Genomic DNA, 12,134 nt, shown 5'->3' with positions numbered 1-12,134 from the left:
GACCTATGGTTCTGAATTACTGCTTTTAAAATGGGGTTATCTATCTTAGACAAAGTCAGAGGCCATCCAAAGAAAACAGGCAAAGAGAACTAGGAGAAATGACATATGCTAAAATAATTTTCAATGAAAGGAAAAAGAGTGGTAAAAATACAAATAGAGGGATGCCGAGATGGCTCACTCAGTTAGGCGTCCGACTCTTAATCTCAGTGTTATGAGTTCAAGCTCCATGTTGGGCTCTACATTGGGCATGAAGGCTACTTTAAAAAAAGAAAACAGTACAAATAGAATCTACGCATCACTAAAGGCCAGGGAAAATCCTTTGCTTAAATTAAAAACATATGCTAAGGGAATAATTCTGAGCAGAGTTTAGAACACTTTTTTTAAATAAAGAACCAGATATTACAGACTGTAGTTCATATGGTTTCATTCACAGCCACCCAACTCTGCTGTTACAGTGCAAAAGCAGCCATAAACAGTGGATGAATGAGCATGGTTGTATTCTAGTAGTTCTTTATATATAAATGCAGAAATTTAAATAACCAGTTATTTTCACATATAACAAAGTAGTCTTCTGGTTTTTATTTTAATTTTTTTTTTTATTTATTTATGATAGTCACACAACAGAGAGAGAGAGAGAGAGAGAGAGAGGCAGAGACATAGGCAGAGGGAGAAGCAGGCTCCATGCACCGGGAGCCCGACATGGGATTCGATCCCGGGTCTCCAGGATCGCACCCTGGGCCAAAGGCAGGAGCTAAACCACTGCGCCACCCAGGGATCCCCTGGTTTTTATTTTAGACCATTTAAATATGTGTAAATTATTCTTAGCTTGCAGATCATACAATACAAAAAACAGGAGGTAAGTTGGATCCGGCCCATAGGCCATAGTGTAGGGACTTCTGGAATAGAGGAAATGTTACTGCTTTAAATAAGGGTTATAGAATAAGATCCCCAGAAATCCCTTTTTTATTTAGAACCTCAGAGTTTGGCATGGAGAAGTGGCTTGGTATGGTGGAAAAAAGCCTTTGGAGCCAAACTGACTATTTCTGGAAATCTTCTTTCATAATCTGCAAAACTGAAATAATATCTATATTCAAATGGTGATTGTACTAGCTTTTGCTGCTTAACACACCACCCCAAAACTTAATGGCCTAAATCAATAAACATTATTCTCATCATTAGTTGGCTGGAACATTCTTATGGTCTGGGCTGGCCTGCCTTTAGGCTGGATTGTCTAGGTTTTCTACTTTAGAATAGCCTTACTCACATGTCTGGGGCCTCAGACTAGAGTGGCTACTTTCACATGGCCTCCCATCCTTCAGGAAGCTAATCCTCACTTGTTCCCAAGGTGGTAGCAGTGTTCCCAGCAGCAAGAGAGGGCAGGCCCCACTGTATAAGCACATTTCAAGCCTCAGCATGCTCATGCTTATTAGTATTCCATTGACCAAAGCAAGTCACATGAACAAATTCAGTTACTGTGGGAGGGAATCAAAGAGGTCTGATTCAATGGGGGCCATACCTGCAATAATCTGCCACAATTTGTTAGTTGGCCAGCATAGCACCTGGCACATAAAGCACTCAATGTTAGATCCTTCCTGTACTTGTCAGAGACCAGTAATGAGTCTGCCAGCTGTGATGACTCATCTTTTTTTAAGTCAGTCCCTAATTTTCTTAGTCCCTGTTCTTGAGAGTTTGCTATATATCATTTTAGGGAGATGATGACAATACCTGTAAACTTTTGAGAGCATACTGTATGCCACACACTGTTCTAAGATTTTTATTTATAGATCTTATTTAGTTCCCATAACAGCCATGTGTAATAAGAGCTCATTTGCTCATTTTACAGTTGAGAAGTTCATAAACAGGTTAATTAATTAAAATTTGACCAAGGTCACAAGTGAAATTTCCAAGCACAGTGTCAAAAATCACTGCTTCTGTTTGAGAGAAATTCATGAGTATGAAAAAAAATATTAAAGGATAGCACTTAAGCAGGATTAAATATTGTAGTTGAATGTACTCATTTATCATTCACTATTTATTCTTTACCTGAGCATTTTATAATTTGTCTAAGTGTGAAGAGATGCAGGATTATACATACGTGGTTAGATTATCTTTTAATCATTCATTCTAAGAGTGATACAGATCATAAGGTTGAGTATCTAAAAATCAGCATCATCTTTTGATCATTGATTCAGAGAGGGAAAACAGCTCCAATATTTAAACAGGTTCTTTTGTTATTTAAATTCTTAATCATTGTTCTTATCACAGGGTACCTTAATTTTTTTTTTTAAAGATTTTTAAAATTACTTATTTGAGACAGAGAGCATGAGCATCAGCAGGGTTGGGGTGGGGGAAGCAGACTACCAGACTCCCCACTGAGCAGAGACCCTGAGATCATGACCTGAGCTGAAGGCAGATGCTCAACTGACTGAGCCACCCAGCATCCCCCCAGGGTACCTTAATTATTTTACTTCTGTACTCTGAGCTGTTTAAGCTTTAATCTTTTCAAACAGTTTGCTTGCAGATGGGAAGAATACTATTTACTAGCAACAAAAGGTGACTGCAAGCATGGGGAAAACTATAATTTTTATTTGTTGATTTTCTGTCTTTTAGCATAGTTACCAGGAATGAAAAACCAATTATGTCTTTTTTCTTGGAGGTAGTAGAGAATATTCTAATTTAGTACTTAAAGCATACACGAAGCCAAGTTTTATATGGTTCATTCAATAAGCATTGTGTGCTGTTGTTACTCTTGTAGGTATCGGAAAGAGGGTAGTGACTAAGACAAGAACTAGGACTTACATTCAAGTGCAAGAGAGAGAAACATACCAATCAACATAATTCAGATTCTGATCAGCATTGTAAAGAAAATGAAACTTGGGGTGCCTGGGTGGTTCAGTCAGTTAAGTGTCTGCTTTTGGCTCAGGTCAAGATCCCAGGGTCCTGGGATCGAGTCTGCCATCGGATTTCCTGCTCGGTGAGGAGTCTGCTTCTCCCTCTGCCCCCACTCGTGCTTGCTGTCTCTGGTTCTCTCTTTCTCTCAAATAAAAAAAATTTTTTTAATAGAGTAAAATATATAAAAAAAACTTGATAGGCTAGTCTTGAGTCATAATTTTTTGTTTTAGCCCATTAAATTCAGTATTTTCTCTATAAAACACTGTTGGATGCTATAGGATAATCCAGTATGAGTATAGCATTAGTATCTATTGTTCTCAAGCAGAACATAGGTAATGGGGATAGAGTTTGCAGCGCAAATATAAGTGAAGGCCTGAGAGGGGAGGGAGAACTGGAGGAAAGTAGTCAAAAGGTACAAACTTCCAGTTACAAATAAGTAAGTGCTAGGGATGTAACGTACAACATAATTGTAGCTAACATTGCTGTATGGCTAGGAAAGCTGTTAAGTGAATAAATAAATCCTAAGAGTTATCATCACAAGGAGAAAATTTTTTTCTTTGTTCTTTTCTTTTTATTGTATCTGTATGAGATGATGGATGATGTTAGCTGAACCTATTGTACTCTTTCACAGTATACCTACATCAAGTCATGCTGTGCATCTTCTACAGTGATGTATGTCAGTTATTCCTAAACAAAAGTCAGGGGAAAAGAGACATAAGTTTTATTTTGTTAGTGAATGTATCACCAACATTCAAATAGAATGAATGAAAGATACTGGAATGTCAAATTAATTTAGCTCTCCAGTAATCATTTGCTATGATTGGCCATTAGAATGGGCTGATGTTTACTTTTTAATTATTTTTATAAAGGTACACTTGAATCTTCCACTTGCTTCCATAGTCAGTCAGCGTGTTGATTTTCATTGTTAACATTGTCAATGTTAAGAATGCTATTGACCTTAAAGATAGTAAAAAAAAAAATTCAGGTTATTTTCTTTGAGCTTCCAGCTAGAATTTGAGAATGCAGGGAATGATTGGCATAATTTTGTCATCTTAACTTGTTAGTTGTATATATAATAATTTCTTTGCCAATTCTTATTTTTTATGCACTGTATTTTGGTGTGTAGAAGCCATTTGACTTTGATTTGACTAACTCAAGTTGTAAGAGAGAATACCTATACATTGAACTTTTTTTTGTGAGGAATGGATTTTTAAGTGAATTTTTATAATGTTTAATATGATTGAGATAGAAACAAGCTAGAATAGGTCTCCCTTTACATAGTTTACGCATTACACATGACTCTCTTGCCTTTCCTCTGGTAAGTATTGCAGGACTAATTTAAACTTATTTGAGATCTAGCAAGTAGACCTACTTCAGTTAGCCTTTCTCTTATGCATTAATTTTTTTTAGAAAAACAATAAATGTTTTTCTTTTAAGCTAAAGAATAAAATAACATTCAGATAGACCTTGATCCTAAGTAGTCTAAACTAGTATAGTTTTATTAAAGCACTATTACTTTATGATAAAATTCATTTTTAAATGTATAGCTGTGACTTAGTTATATAATCCATCACAGTAAAACAGAACATTTCTACCATTCCCCAGAAGTTCTGTTGTCCCCTTTTGTAGTCTACCCTTGCCCCACCTTCTAACCTAGACTATATGGCAACCACTGATGTGTTTTATGTCTTTATAATTTTGCCCTTTCCAGAATATTAATATAAATGAAATCTTGGGTCTGACTCTTCTTTTCCATTGATCTGTATGTCTTTCCTTTTGCCAATATTACAATACTACAGTGTCATTATTTACTGTAGCTTTTTAGTATCCTTTGTTGATTTTTCCTCTTGATGTGAAACAAATGTTTTTAGTTGGAGTTAATTATTTCCTAATGTCTTTCATTAGTGTTTTTAAATTAAACTTTGTTTTGAGGTAACTGTAGATTCACATGCAGTTGTTAAATAATACAGAATTTCTCCCAGTGGTATTACCTTGTAGAATTGTAGTACAGGATCACAACCAAAATATTGACATTGATATACTCATGTACAGAACATTTTTGTCACTACATGGATCCTTCATAATTGCCCTTTGATAGTCATACCCACAAACCATAGGTTGTTAAATTTATTTTCCTACTTCAGATTTTCAGTATTCTGAAATAGGAGTTGAGATCTGTATTGCCAATGACAAAGCAACTTTCAAGTTTGAAAGTCTTATTCAGCTTTATTGGTTGAATTGAGAAGTACAGTATGGTGACTCAAAAGGAATTTAGCACAAACAAAATGTTTATAAATGAATCAGTTTTTAATTTAAAAAAATACCTAATACACCTAATAGATGACTTAGTGTTTTTTCTTATCAGCTGGGATTTGACTTGGGTGCATATGATAGAAGGAATTTTAGTGGCATAAGGAAGTAAAAATTTTCCATATAAAATACCAGAGTTCCAGGGGAGGGGAGGGGAGGGATGCGGGTCCACAAAGTTGTCAGGAACCCAGGTTTTTTTCCTGTTTCTGTTCCATCCTAAGGCTGTGACCATTGTTCTCATTGTTCAGGATGGCAGCAAGATAGAGGAAAAGCAAGAAGCCTGTTTTCTTCCTATATCCATCCTTCACATTGCAGCCAATTTAAGTATTCTAAAATACTGTGTGTTGATGGGGCACCTGGGTAGCTCAGTCAGTTGGGTATCCGACTCTTGATTTCAGCTCAGGTCATGATCTCAGGGTTGTGAGATCAAGCCTGAAGTCAGTTTGAGATTCTTTCCCTCTACTCCCCTCCCCCTCAAGCTCACATTCACTCTCTCGCTTTCTCTCAAATAAAATCTTTTAAAAAAATAAATACTATATGTTGAAACAAAAGGTCACTTGCTCTAAATCTAAGGTGACATTTCATTATATTTCATGTTTACTTGTTTTTGATCTTCATATGTTGTTGGTCTTGCCTTATCATAAGGTTATCATGTCTTCTTCTTATGTTTTGGTGTGAGAATGCCAAGCTAACATGAAGCTGAGCACACAAACACTTTAAATACCTACTAATTTGAATATACTAGTTGGAATTTTAAAGTGTTTTTTAAAGTGTTTTGGTGAAGCTTTAATTAATTTGATTTATACTTCAGCCTAACTCTTGTGGCTTTAAGATGATCATTTTTGAATACTAAAGAGCTTAAATAGCATGCTGATAATATCCAGGTATTTGAAACTTACTAAAAATATGTAGGATTTGGGGCACCTACGTGGCTCAGTGGTTGAGCCTCTGCCTTTGGCTCAAGCTGTGATTCAGGGATCCTGGGATTGAGTCCCACATTGGTCTCTTGGTAAGGAACCTGCTTCTCCCTCTGCCTATGTCTCTCTCTCTCTCTTTGTCTCTCATGAATAAATAATAAAATCTTTAAAAAAGTATATGTAAGGATTTAACCCATATATCTAGGATTTTGTTTCCAAAGATGTTCATTTGAACTGTATACCTTTTAGTACTAAGTTTAGCCTTTAATAAGAATCTAATAATTCTTTTTTTTTTTTTTTTCCTTTTTTAAGTAAGCTCCATATCCAGCATGGAGCTAATCACAAGGCTTGAATTCAAGACCATGGTATTGAAACCTGAGCTGAGATCAAGAGTCGGACGCTTAACCGACTGAGCCATCCAGGCGCCCCAAGAATCTAATGATTCTTATTTTCTTAATAATATTTAGGGTTTACAATAGGTCAAATCCCAGTTGGAGAAATAATGAGACCTGGTTCTCTGGTCCATAAAGAGCCTCAGAACAATTCAAAATGAAACATTCTTTGAACTACTCTGATCAGTATATCTAAAAGTGAGTAGCCTCTTCTTCCCACTGACAAGTAATCAACATAATTCTGTCTTGTTTGAAGTGGCAGACTTGTTAAGTAGTCTGCTTTCCTCTACTTAAAATGGAGTATGGAGTATCATACAACCACCTTAATTTGAGGTGTTTTTTTTTTTTTTTTATTCTGAACTTCAAATTAAGTATATATACTCTGTTTCTACCTATAAAGTTGAAGTATCCAAGCATAGCATTTTAAGTAAATGTACTTGACACCTGTATTAAAAGAAAATAAAAGGTTAATGAGGCAGCATAGGGGAACAGATATAAAGTATATCATAAATCAGCATATTCAATTTTTAGAGATCCAAACAGAGAGGCAGTCCCTTAGGTCAAGCATGTCTCCCCAAGTTTCTAATTTTTTTTTTTTTTTTATGATAGTCACAGAGAGAGAGAGAGAGAGGCAGAGAGACACAGGCAGAGGGAGAAGCAGGCTCCATGCACCGGGAGCCCGATGTGGGATTCGATCCCGTGTCTCCAGGATCGCGCCCTGGGCCAAAGGCAGGCGCCAAACCGCTGTGCCACCCAGGGATCCCTCTCCCCAAGTTTCTAGTCTTCTTTCCTTCTACTGTTAGCTCTTTGTCTTCTACCCAAAATGCCTTGTAAATACTCTGTATATATTTCAATTCTCAAATGTTTGATAATTTTACTTTAGAGAATTTGTATTTTGAGATATAAATTGGACTATGACTATTAAAACCAACTTTTTGGAGTAAGAGGTATATACCTTTTTTTTTTTTTTAAGATTTATTTATTCATGAGAGACAGAAGCAGAGACATAGGCAGAGGGAGAAGTAGGCCTCCTGTAGGGAGCCCGATGTGGGACTCCATCCCAGGACCCCAGGATCATGACCTTAGCTTAAGGCAGATACTCAACCACTGAGCCACCCAGGTACCCTATAGCATATTTTTATAAAAAGCTATTTCCATGCTTAGTTTGTCACTGTTACAAATTTATGGCTAACTTCTATGTCCTCATTCTGTGCTTGCTGCTATTCCACAGACTTGCTTTCACTCCTAAGAGTGTTAACTTCATTAGCACTTTAGGAGCCTCTTGACTGCCTAGGCTTTGAGCTCTGAAATAACATTGGAGCAATTCAGTGTTTCTGTTTCCCCCTCAACTCCAGTAATAGAATGGAAGATTAGAAAGTATACGGGCTTCAGAGTCAAAGCTAAAGTTTTGTCTGTATCGTTACTGATTGTATAATCATGAGCAAATGATTGAACTTTCTGACTCTAAAATTTTCATCTCTTGGAAAATGTATAACCTGTGGAGATGATATGAAGAGAGAAACATGTATAAGCCATGTACTTACCTGACATACAGGAAGTCTAATAATAAGGATCATCTTTTGATTATCAGCCTCTGCTCTGTCCTCAAATAATGGAGCATAACTTTAATTTAGAAAGCTTCTGTATCCTAAAAGACCCACTAGCTAGGTCTGAATTCATGATTCTTTAACCTTTGTTAACATTCCAATCTTTTTTGGACTCGCTAGAACCAAGAAATTATAGCAAGTGGATTTAAAAGACATAGATTAAGTCTTTTTGTAAATCTATTAGAAAGTATTGACTTGACATCTTAAATAGTTAACTGAAGTTTAGCTAAGCACTATTGAGAGGCCTGGCCTTGATTAGATTAGCAAAAATGCTAAACCTGTAGTTTGTGCAAAGTTAATAGCATTGGTAATAACTAGCCTAATTTATGTATAAAACATTACCTGCATTCTCAGTTATGTGTCTGTACTGTACTGGTTTGCTTCTTCCTTATTTTGTCAGAGAATTCTGTTTTACCTTATTTTTCTATTGGTTTTAGATAAATTGATTATTGAATTATTGTAGCTCTGTGATCCTTACTGGGGATCATAGACTATTCTCTCCAGTGGACTGTCAGACTGTTTTAGGCGCCACACCAACTATACCTGAGCCTATACATGAGTAGACCCATTTACTATGTTTTTCCTTCATGACTGCTACCATCATCACAACTTAGGGGTACTCACTTGGGGTCTACCAGTGAAAGCCGTCTCTTTTTGTAACTTGAAGAACCTTGTCATAATGTAACTGAAAAGCTTCCTTCATCACCACAGGGAAGTCTGAGCATATCATCCCTAAAAGATAGCCAGGCCCTTCAAAAGTGGGGCCCATTTGAGGTGAAGGGGCTTAGGTACAAACTTCTAGTTAAAAGTAAGTCACGGAAATGAAAAGTGCAGCATAGAGAATATAGTCAGTAATGTTGTAATAACATTGTATGGTGACAGATGGTGACTACACTTACTGTGGTGAGCACTGCATAATGTATAGAATCGTTGAATCACTATGTTGTACACCTGAAATGAATATAACATTGTATGTCAACTATACCTCAATAATACGTTTTTTTAAACTGGGTGCATTTGATTCCTTGAATATTTTTGTGCAGTTCGTGTCACTAAATTACAGAACCTTTTTATTATTAGGTTACATAATTACCTAACATTTTTAATAGGATTTCCTGTAGTTGTTCCTCTTTAGAAACACTGGTTTATTTCTGGCAGCCAATGGTAAAAGTCAGCCTGCAGTTCTTTTTATACCATTTACATTTGCTATCAATTTAGGCTTGATAATTGAGCCTTCTTAAGCTTTATTGTTAGAACAGAAAAAGTTCTTTTTTTTTTAAATTGTCATGGTAAAATAAATAAAAAATTTACCATTGTAATCATTTTTAAATGTATAATTCAGTGTCATTATTACATTCAAAATGTTATGTAACCATCACTACTATTTCCAGAACTTTTTCATCATTCCAAACAGAAACTCTGTACCCATTAAGCAATAACTCCCCATTTCTCCCTCTCTCCAGACCCTGGTAACCTTTATTCTACTTTCTGTCTCCATGAATTTTCGTATTCTAGGTACTTCATATAAGTGGATTCATACAATATTTGTTATTTTGTGTTTGGCTTATTTCACTGAGCGTAATATTTTCAAAGTCCATCTATGTTGTAGCCTGTATCAGAACTTCATCCCCTTTTGTGGCTGCTGTATATTCCACATTTTGTTTCTTCATTCACCTATTGGTAGACATTTGAGTTTTTTTCCCCACCTTTTGGTTATTGTGAAGAAAGCCCTTCTGAACATTGGTATGCAGGTATCTGCTGAGTTCCTGTTTTCAGTTCTTTTGGGCATATACCTAGAAGTAGAATTGCTGGGTCACATGATAATTCTATGTTTAATTTTTTTTTGGAACCACCATGTTGTTTTCACAGCAACTACATCATTTTATATTCCCACCAGCAGTGTGCAAGGGTTCCAATTTCTCTCTATCTTCACCAACACTCATAATTTTTCATTTTTATTTTTTTTAGTAATAGCCATCTTAGTGGTATCTCACTGCAGTTTTGATTTATATTTCCCTTATGATTAATGAGGGCTGAACATCTTTTCGTGTGCTTATTGCCATTTGTATCTTTCTTGGAGAAATGTCTATTTAGGTCCTTTGCCTGTTTTTTAATTGGGTTGTTTGGTTTTTGTTGAGTTATAGGAGTTCTTTATATGTTCTGCCATGTGTTTGGTTTGTGTGTCAGGGTAATGTAGTGTTATAGAATGAGTTGACAAGTGTTATCTCCTCTTCAATTTTTTGGAAGATTTTGAGAACTAGTATTAACTCTTTGAATGTGTAGTAGAATTTATCAGTGAAGCTCTCTGGTCCTGGGCTTTTCTTTGTTGGAATGTTTTTGATTACTGATTTAATCTCCTTACTATTTATAGATCTATTCAGATTTTCTGTTTCTTCTTGGGTCAGTTTTGTTACTTTGTGTGTTTCTAAGAATTTGTCCATTTTATCTAAGTTACCCAGTTTGTCAGCATACAATTGTCCATAATCTTTTCTTATAATCTTTTTAAATTTAGTGCCAGTTAAATAAATCACTAGTAATGTCCCCACTTTTACTTCTGGTTTTAGTAATTTGAGTCTTCCCTTTTTTTTCCTCAGTTCTTTAAGAACAGGTTGTAAAGGAGTCACATACGATACTTGTAACCTATATAAGACTCAGAATGAGGGAAAATGAACAAACAAAGAAGATATGATTTGAGGGTTGGATTCATCTATGTAGTCTACATTTTGTTGATTATTAAACCTTGGGGTGCTGTAAGACCAGTTGCTTTCTTCAACTTGGGAATAGTGCAGAAATTTCCTGGCAGGAAATTCATGGTCCTGGTTTTTTCTGTGCCTAACAGCACTATTAGATATTTTAGGGCATACTAAAGGTATTCTAAAGGAGAGTTAATAAGCACATGATACAATGTACACTAATGAAAATACGTGCTATTATTTCATAAAAACTCACCAGTTTCCCAAAATGAATCCAGTCTGCATATAATTGTATGATTCTCTTTATTGTGGCTGTAAGTGACAAAAATTAATTTTGGAAAAATATAGGCAAAATGTCAATTACCAGTTTATTGAATCAAAGGAAAGATTAAACAGCTAAACCTGAGATGAGAAAAGCACAGCTAAGTCTAAGGAAGAACAGGAATAAGAAAATTGATTGTCTCTAGTACCTTTGCCATCTCTCCTCTCTTCTCTCTTGTTGGCTTTATCTTCTCACTGAACAAATTACCTGCTTCTCGTGGCAGGAAATGTGGTTGCCAACCGCACCAGAATTTTATATCTTACAAATTCTATGATGGGAGAGGGACTGATTTTTTACTCTATAGATTCCAAATTGTAAAATCTTGGAAAAGATTGGAGCACCTGGGTGGCTTAGGTGATTAAGTGTTTGACTCTTGATATTGGCTTGGGTCATGATCTCATGGGTTGTTAGATTGGACTGCAGCTCAGGGGAAGTCTGCTTGAGATTCTCTCCCACCCCTTCCCCCACAACTCGCATACATTTTCTCTCTCCCATTCTCTCTCTCTCTAAAAATAAATAAATCTTTTAAAAAATATAATCTTAGAAAAAATGTATTGGCTCAGCAAAAAGGTGCCCACCCAGTATCAACTCTGGCCAGGACCTTGTGGGAACATGACAGCCCTACTAATAGCCATGTAGAAAGAGGTAGGGTATAGGAAGAATGAAGTTCCTAGAAGAATGGGGATGGTGAATAGACAGTTAAATGAATGCCCATAATATATCAAAACTTGATTATGGTACATAAGATGACCAAATGAATGATACCACTTTTTCTCAGATAAAAGGGATTTACCCTATTGATAAATGTAGCTGTATGTACTTGAGATATTCTTAGTTGATAAAACCTCCCCCTGGATTGCCTAAGAGTTGTAGAGATGCTATACTTAGAATTCCAGCAATATACGCTCTCTCTCACTCCCTACTGTACTCTGCTTTTGTTTGTTATTCGGTCCTCTTTTTAACAACTTGAGATACATTTCACATAGCACAAAATTCACACA

General features: G+C 35.9%; 1 protein-coding gene across 4 annotated transcripts in view; it reads left to right on the top strand.

The window, feature by feature from the left end:
• BAZ1A (bromodomain adjacent to zinc finger domain 1A) overlaps nt 1-12,134 on the top strand; it is an 89,416-nt gene that overhangs the window by 23,009 nt on the left and 54,273 nt on the right. The gene's annotated exons all lie outside the window — the stretch shown is intronic.

This window comes from Canis aureus, chromosome 9, assembly GCF_053574225.1.
Source record: "Canis aureus isolate CA01 chromosome 9, VMU_Caureus_v.1.0, whole genome shotgun sequence".
Taxonomy (NCBI): domain Eukaryota; kingdom Metazoa; phylum Chordata; class Mammalia; order Carnivora; family Canidae; genus Canis; species Canis aureus.
The sequence above is the reverse complement of the archived record's forward strand: the minus strand, read 5'-3'. Positions and strand labels throughout refer to the sequence as shown.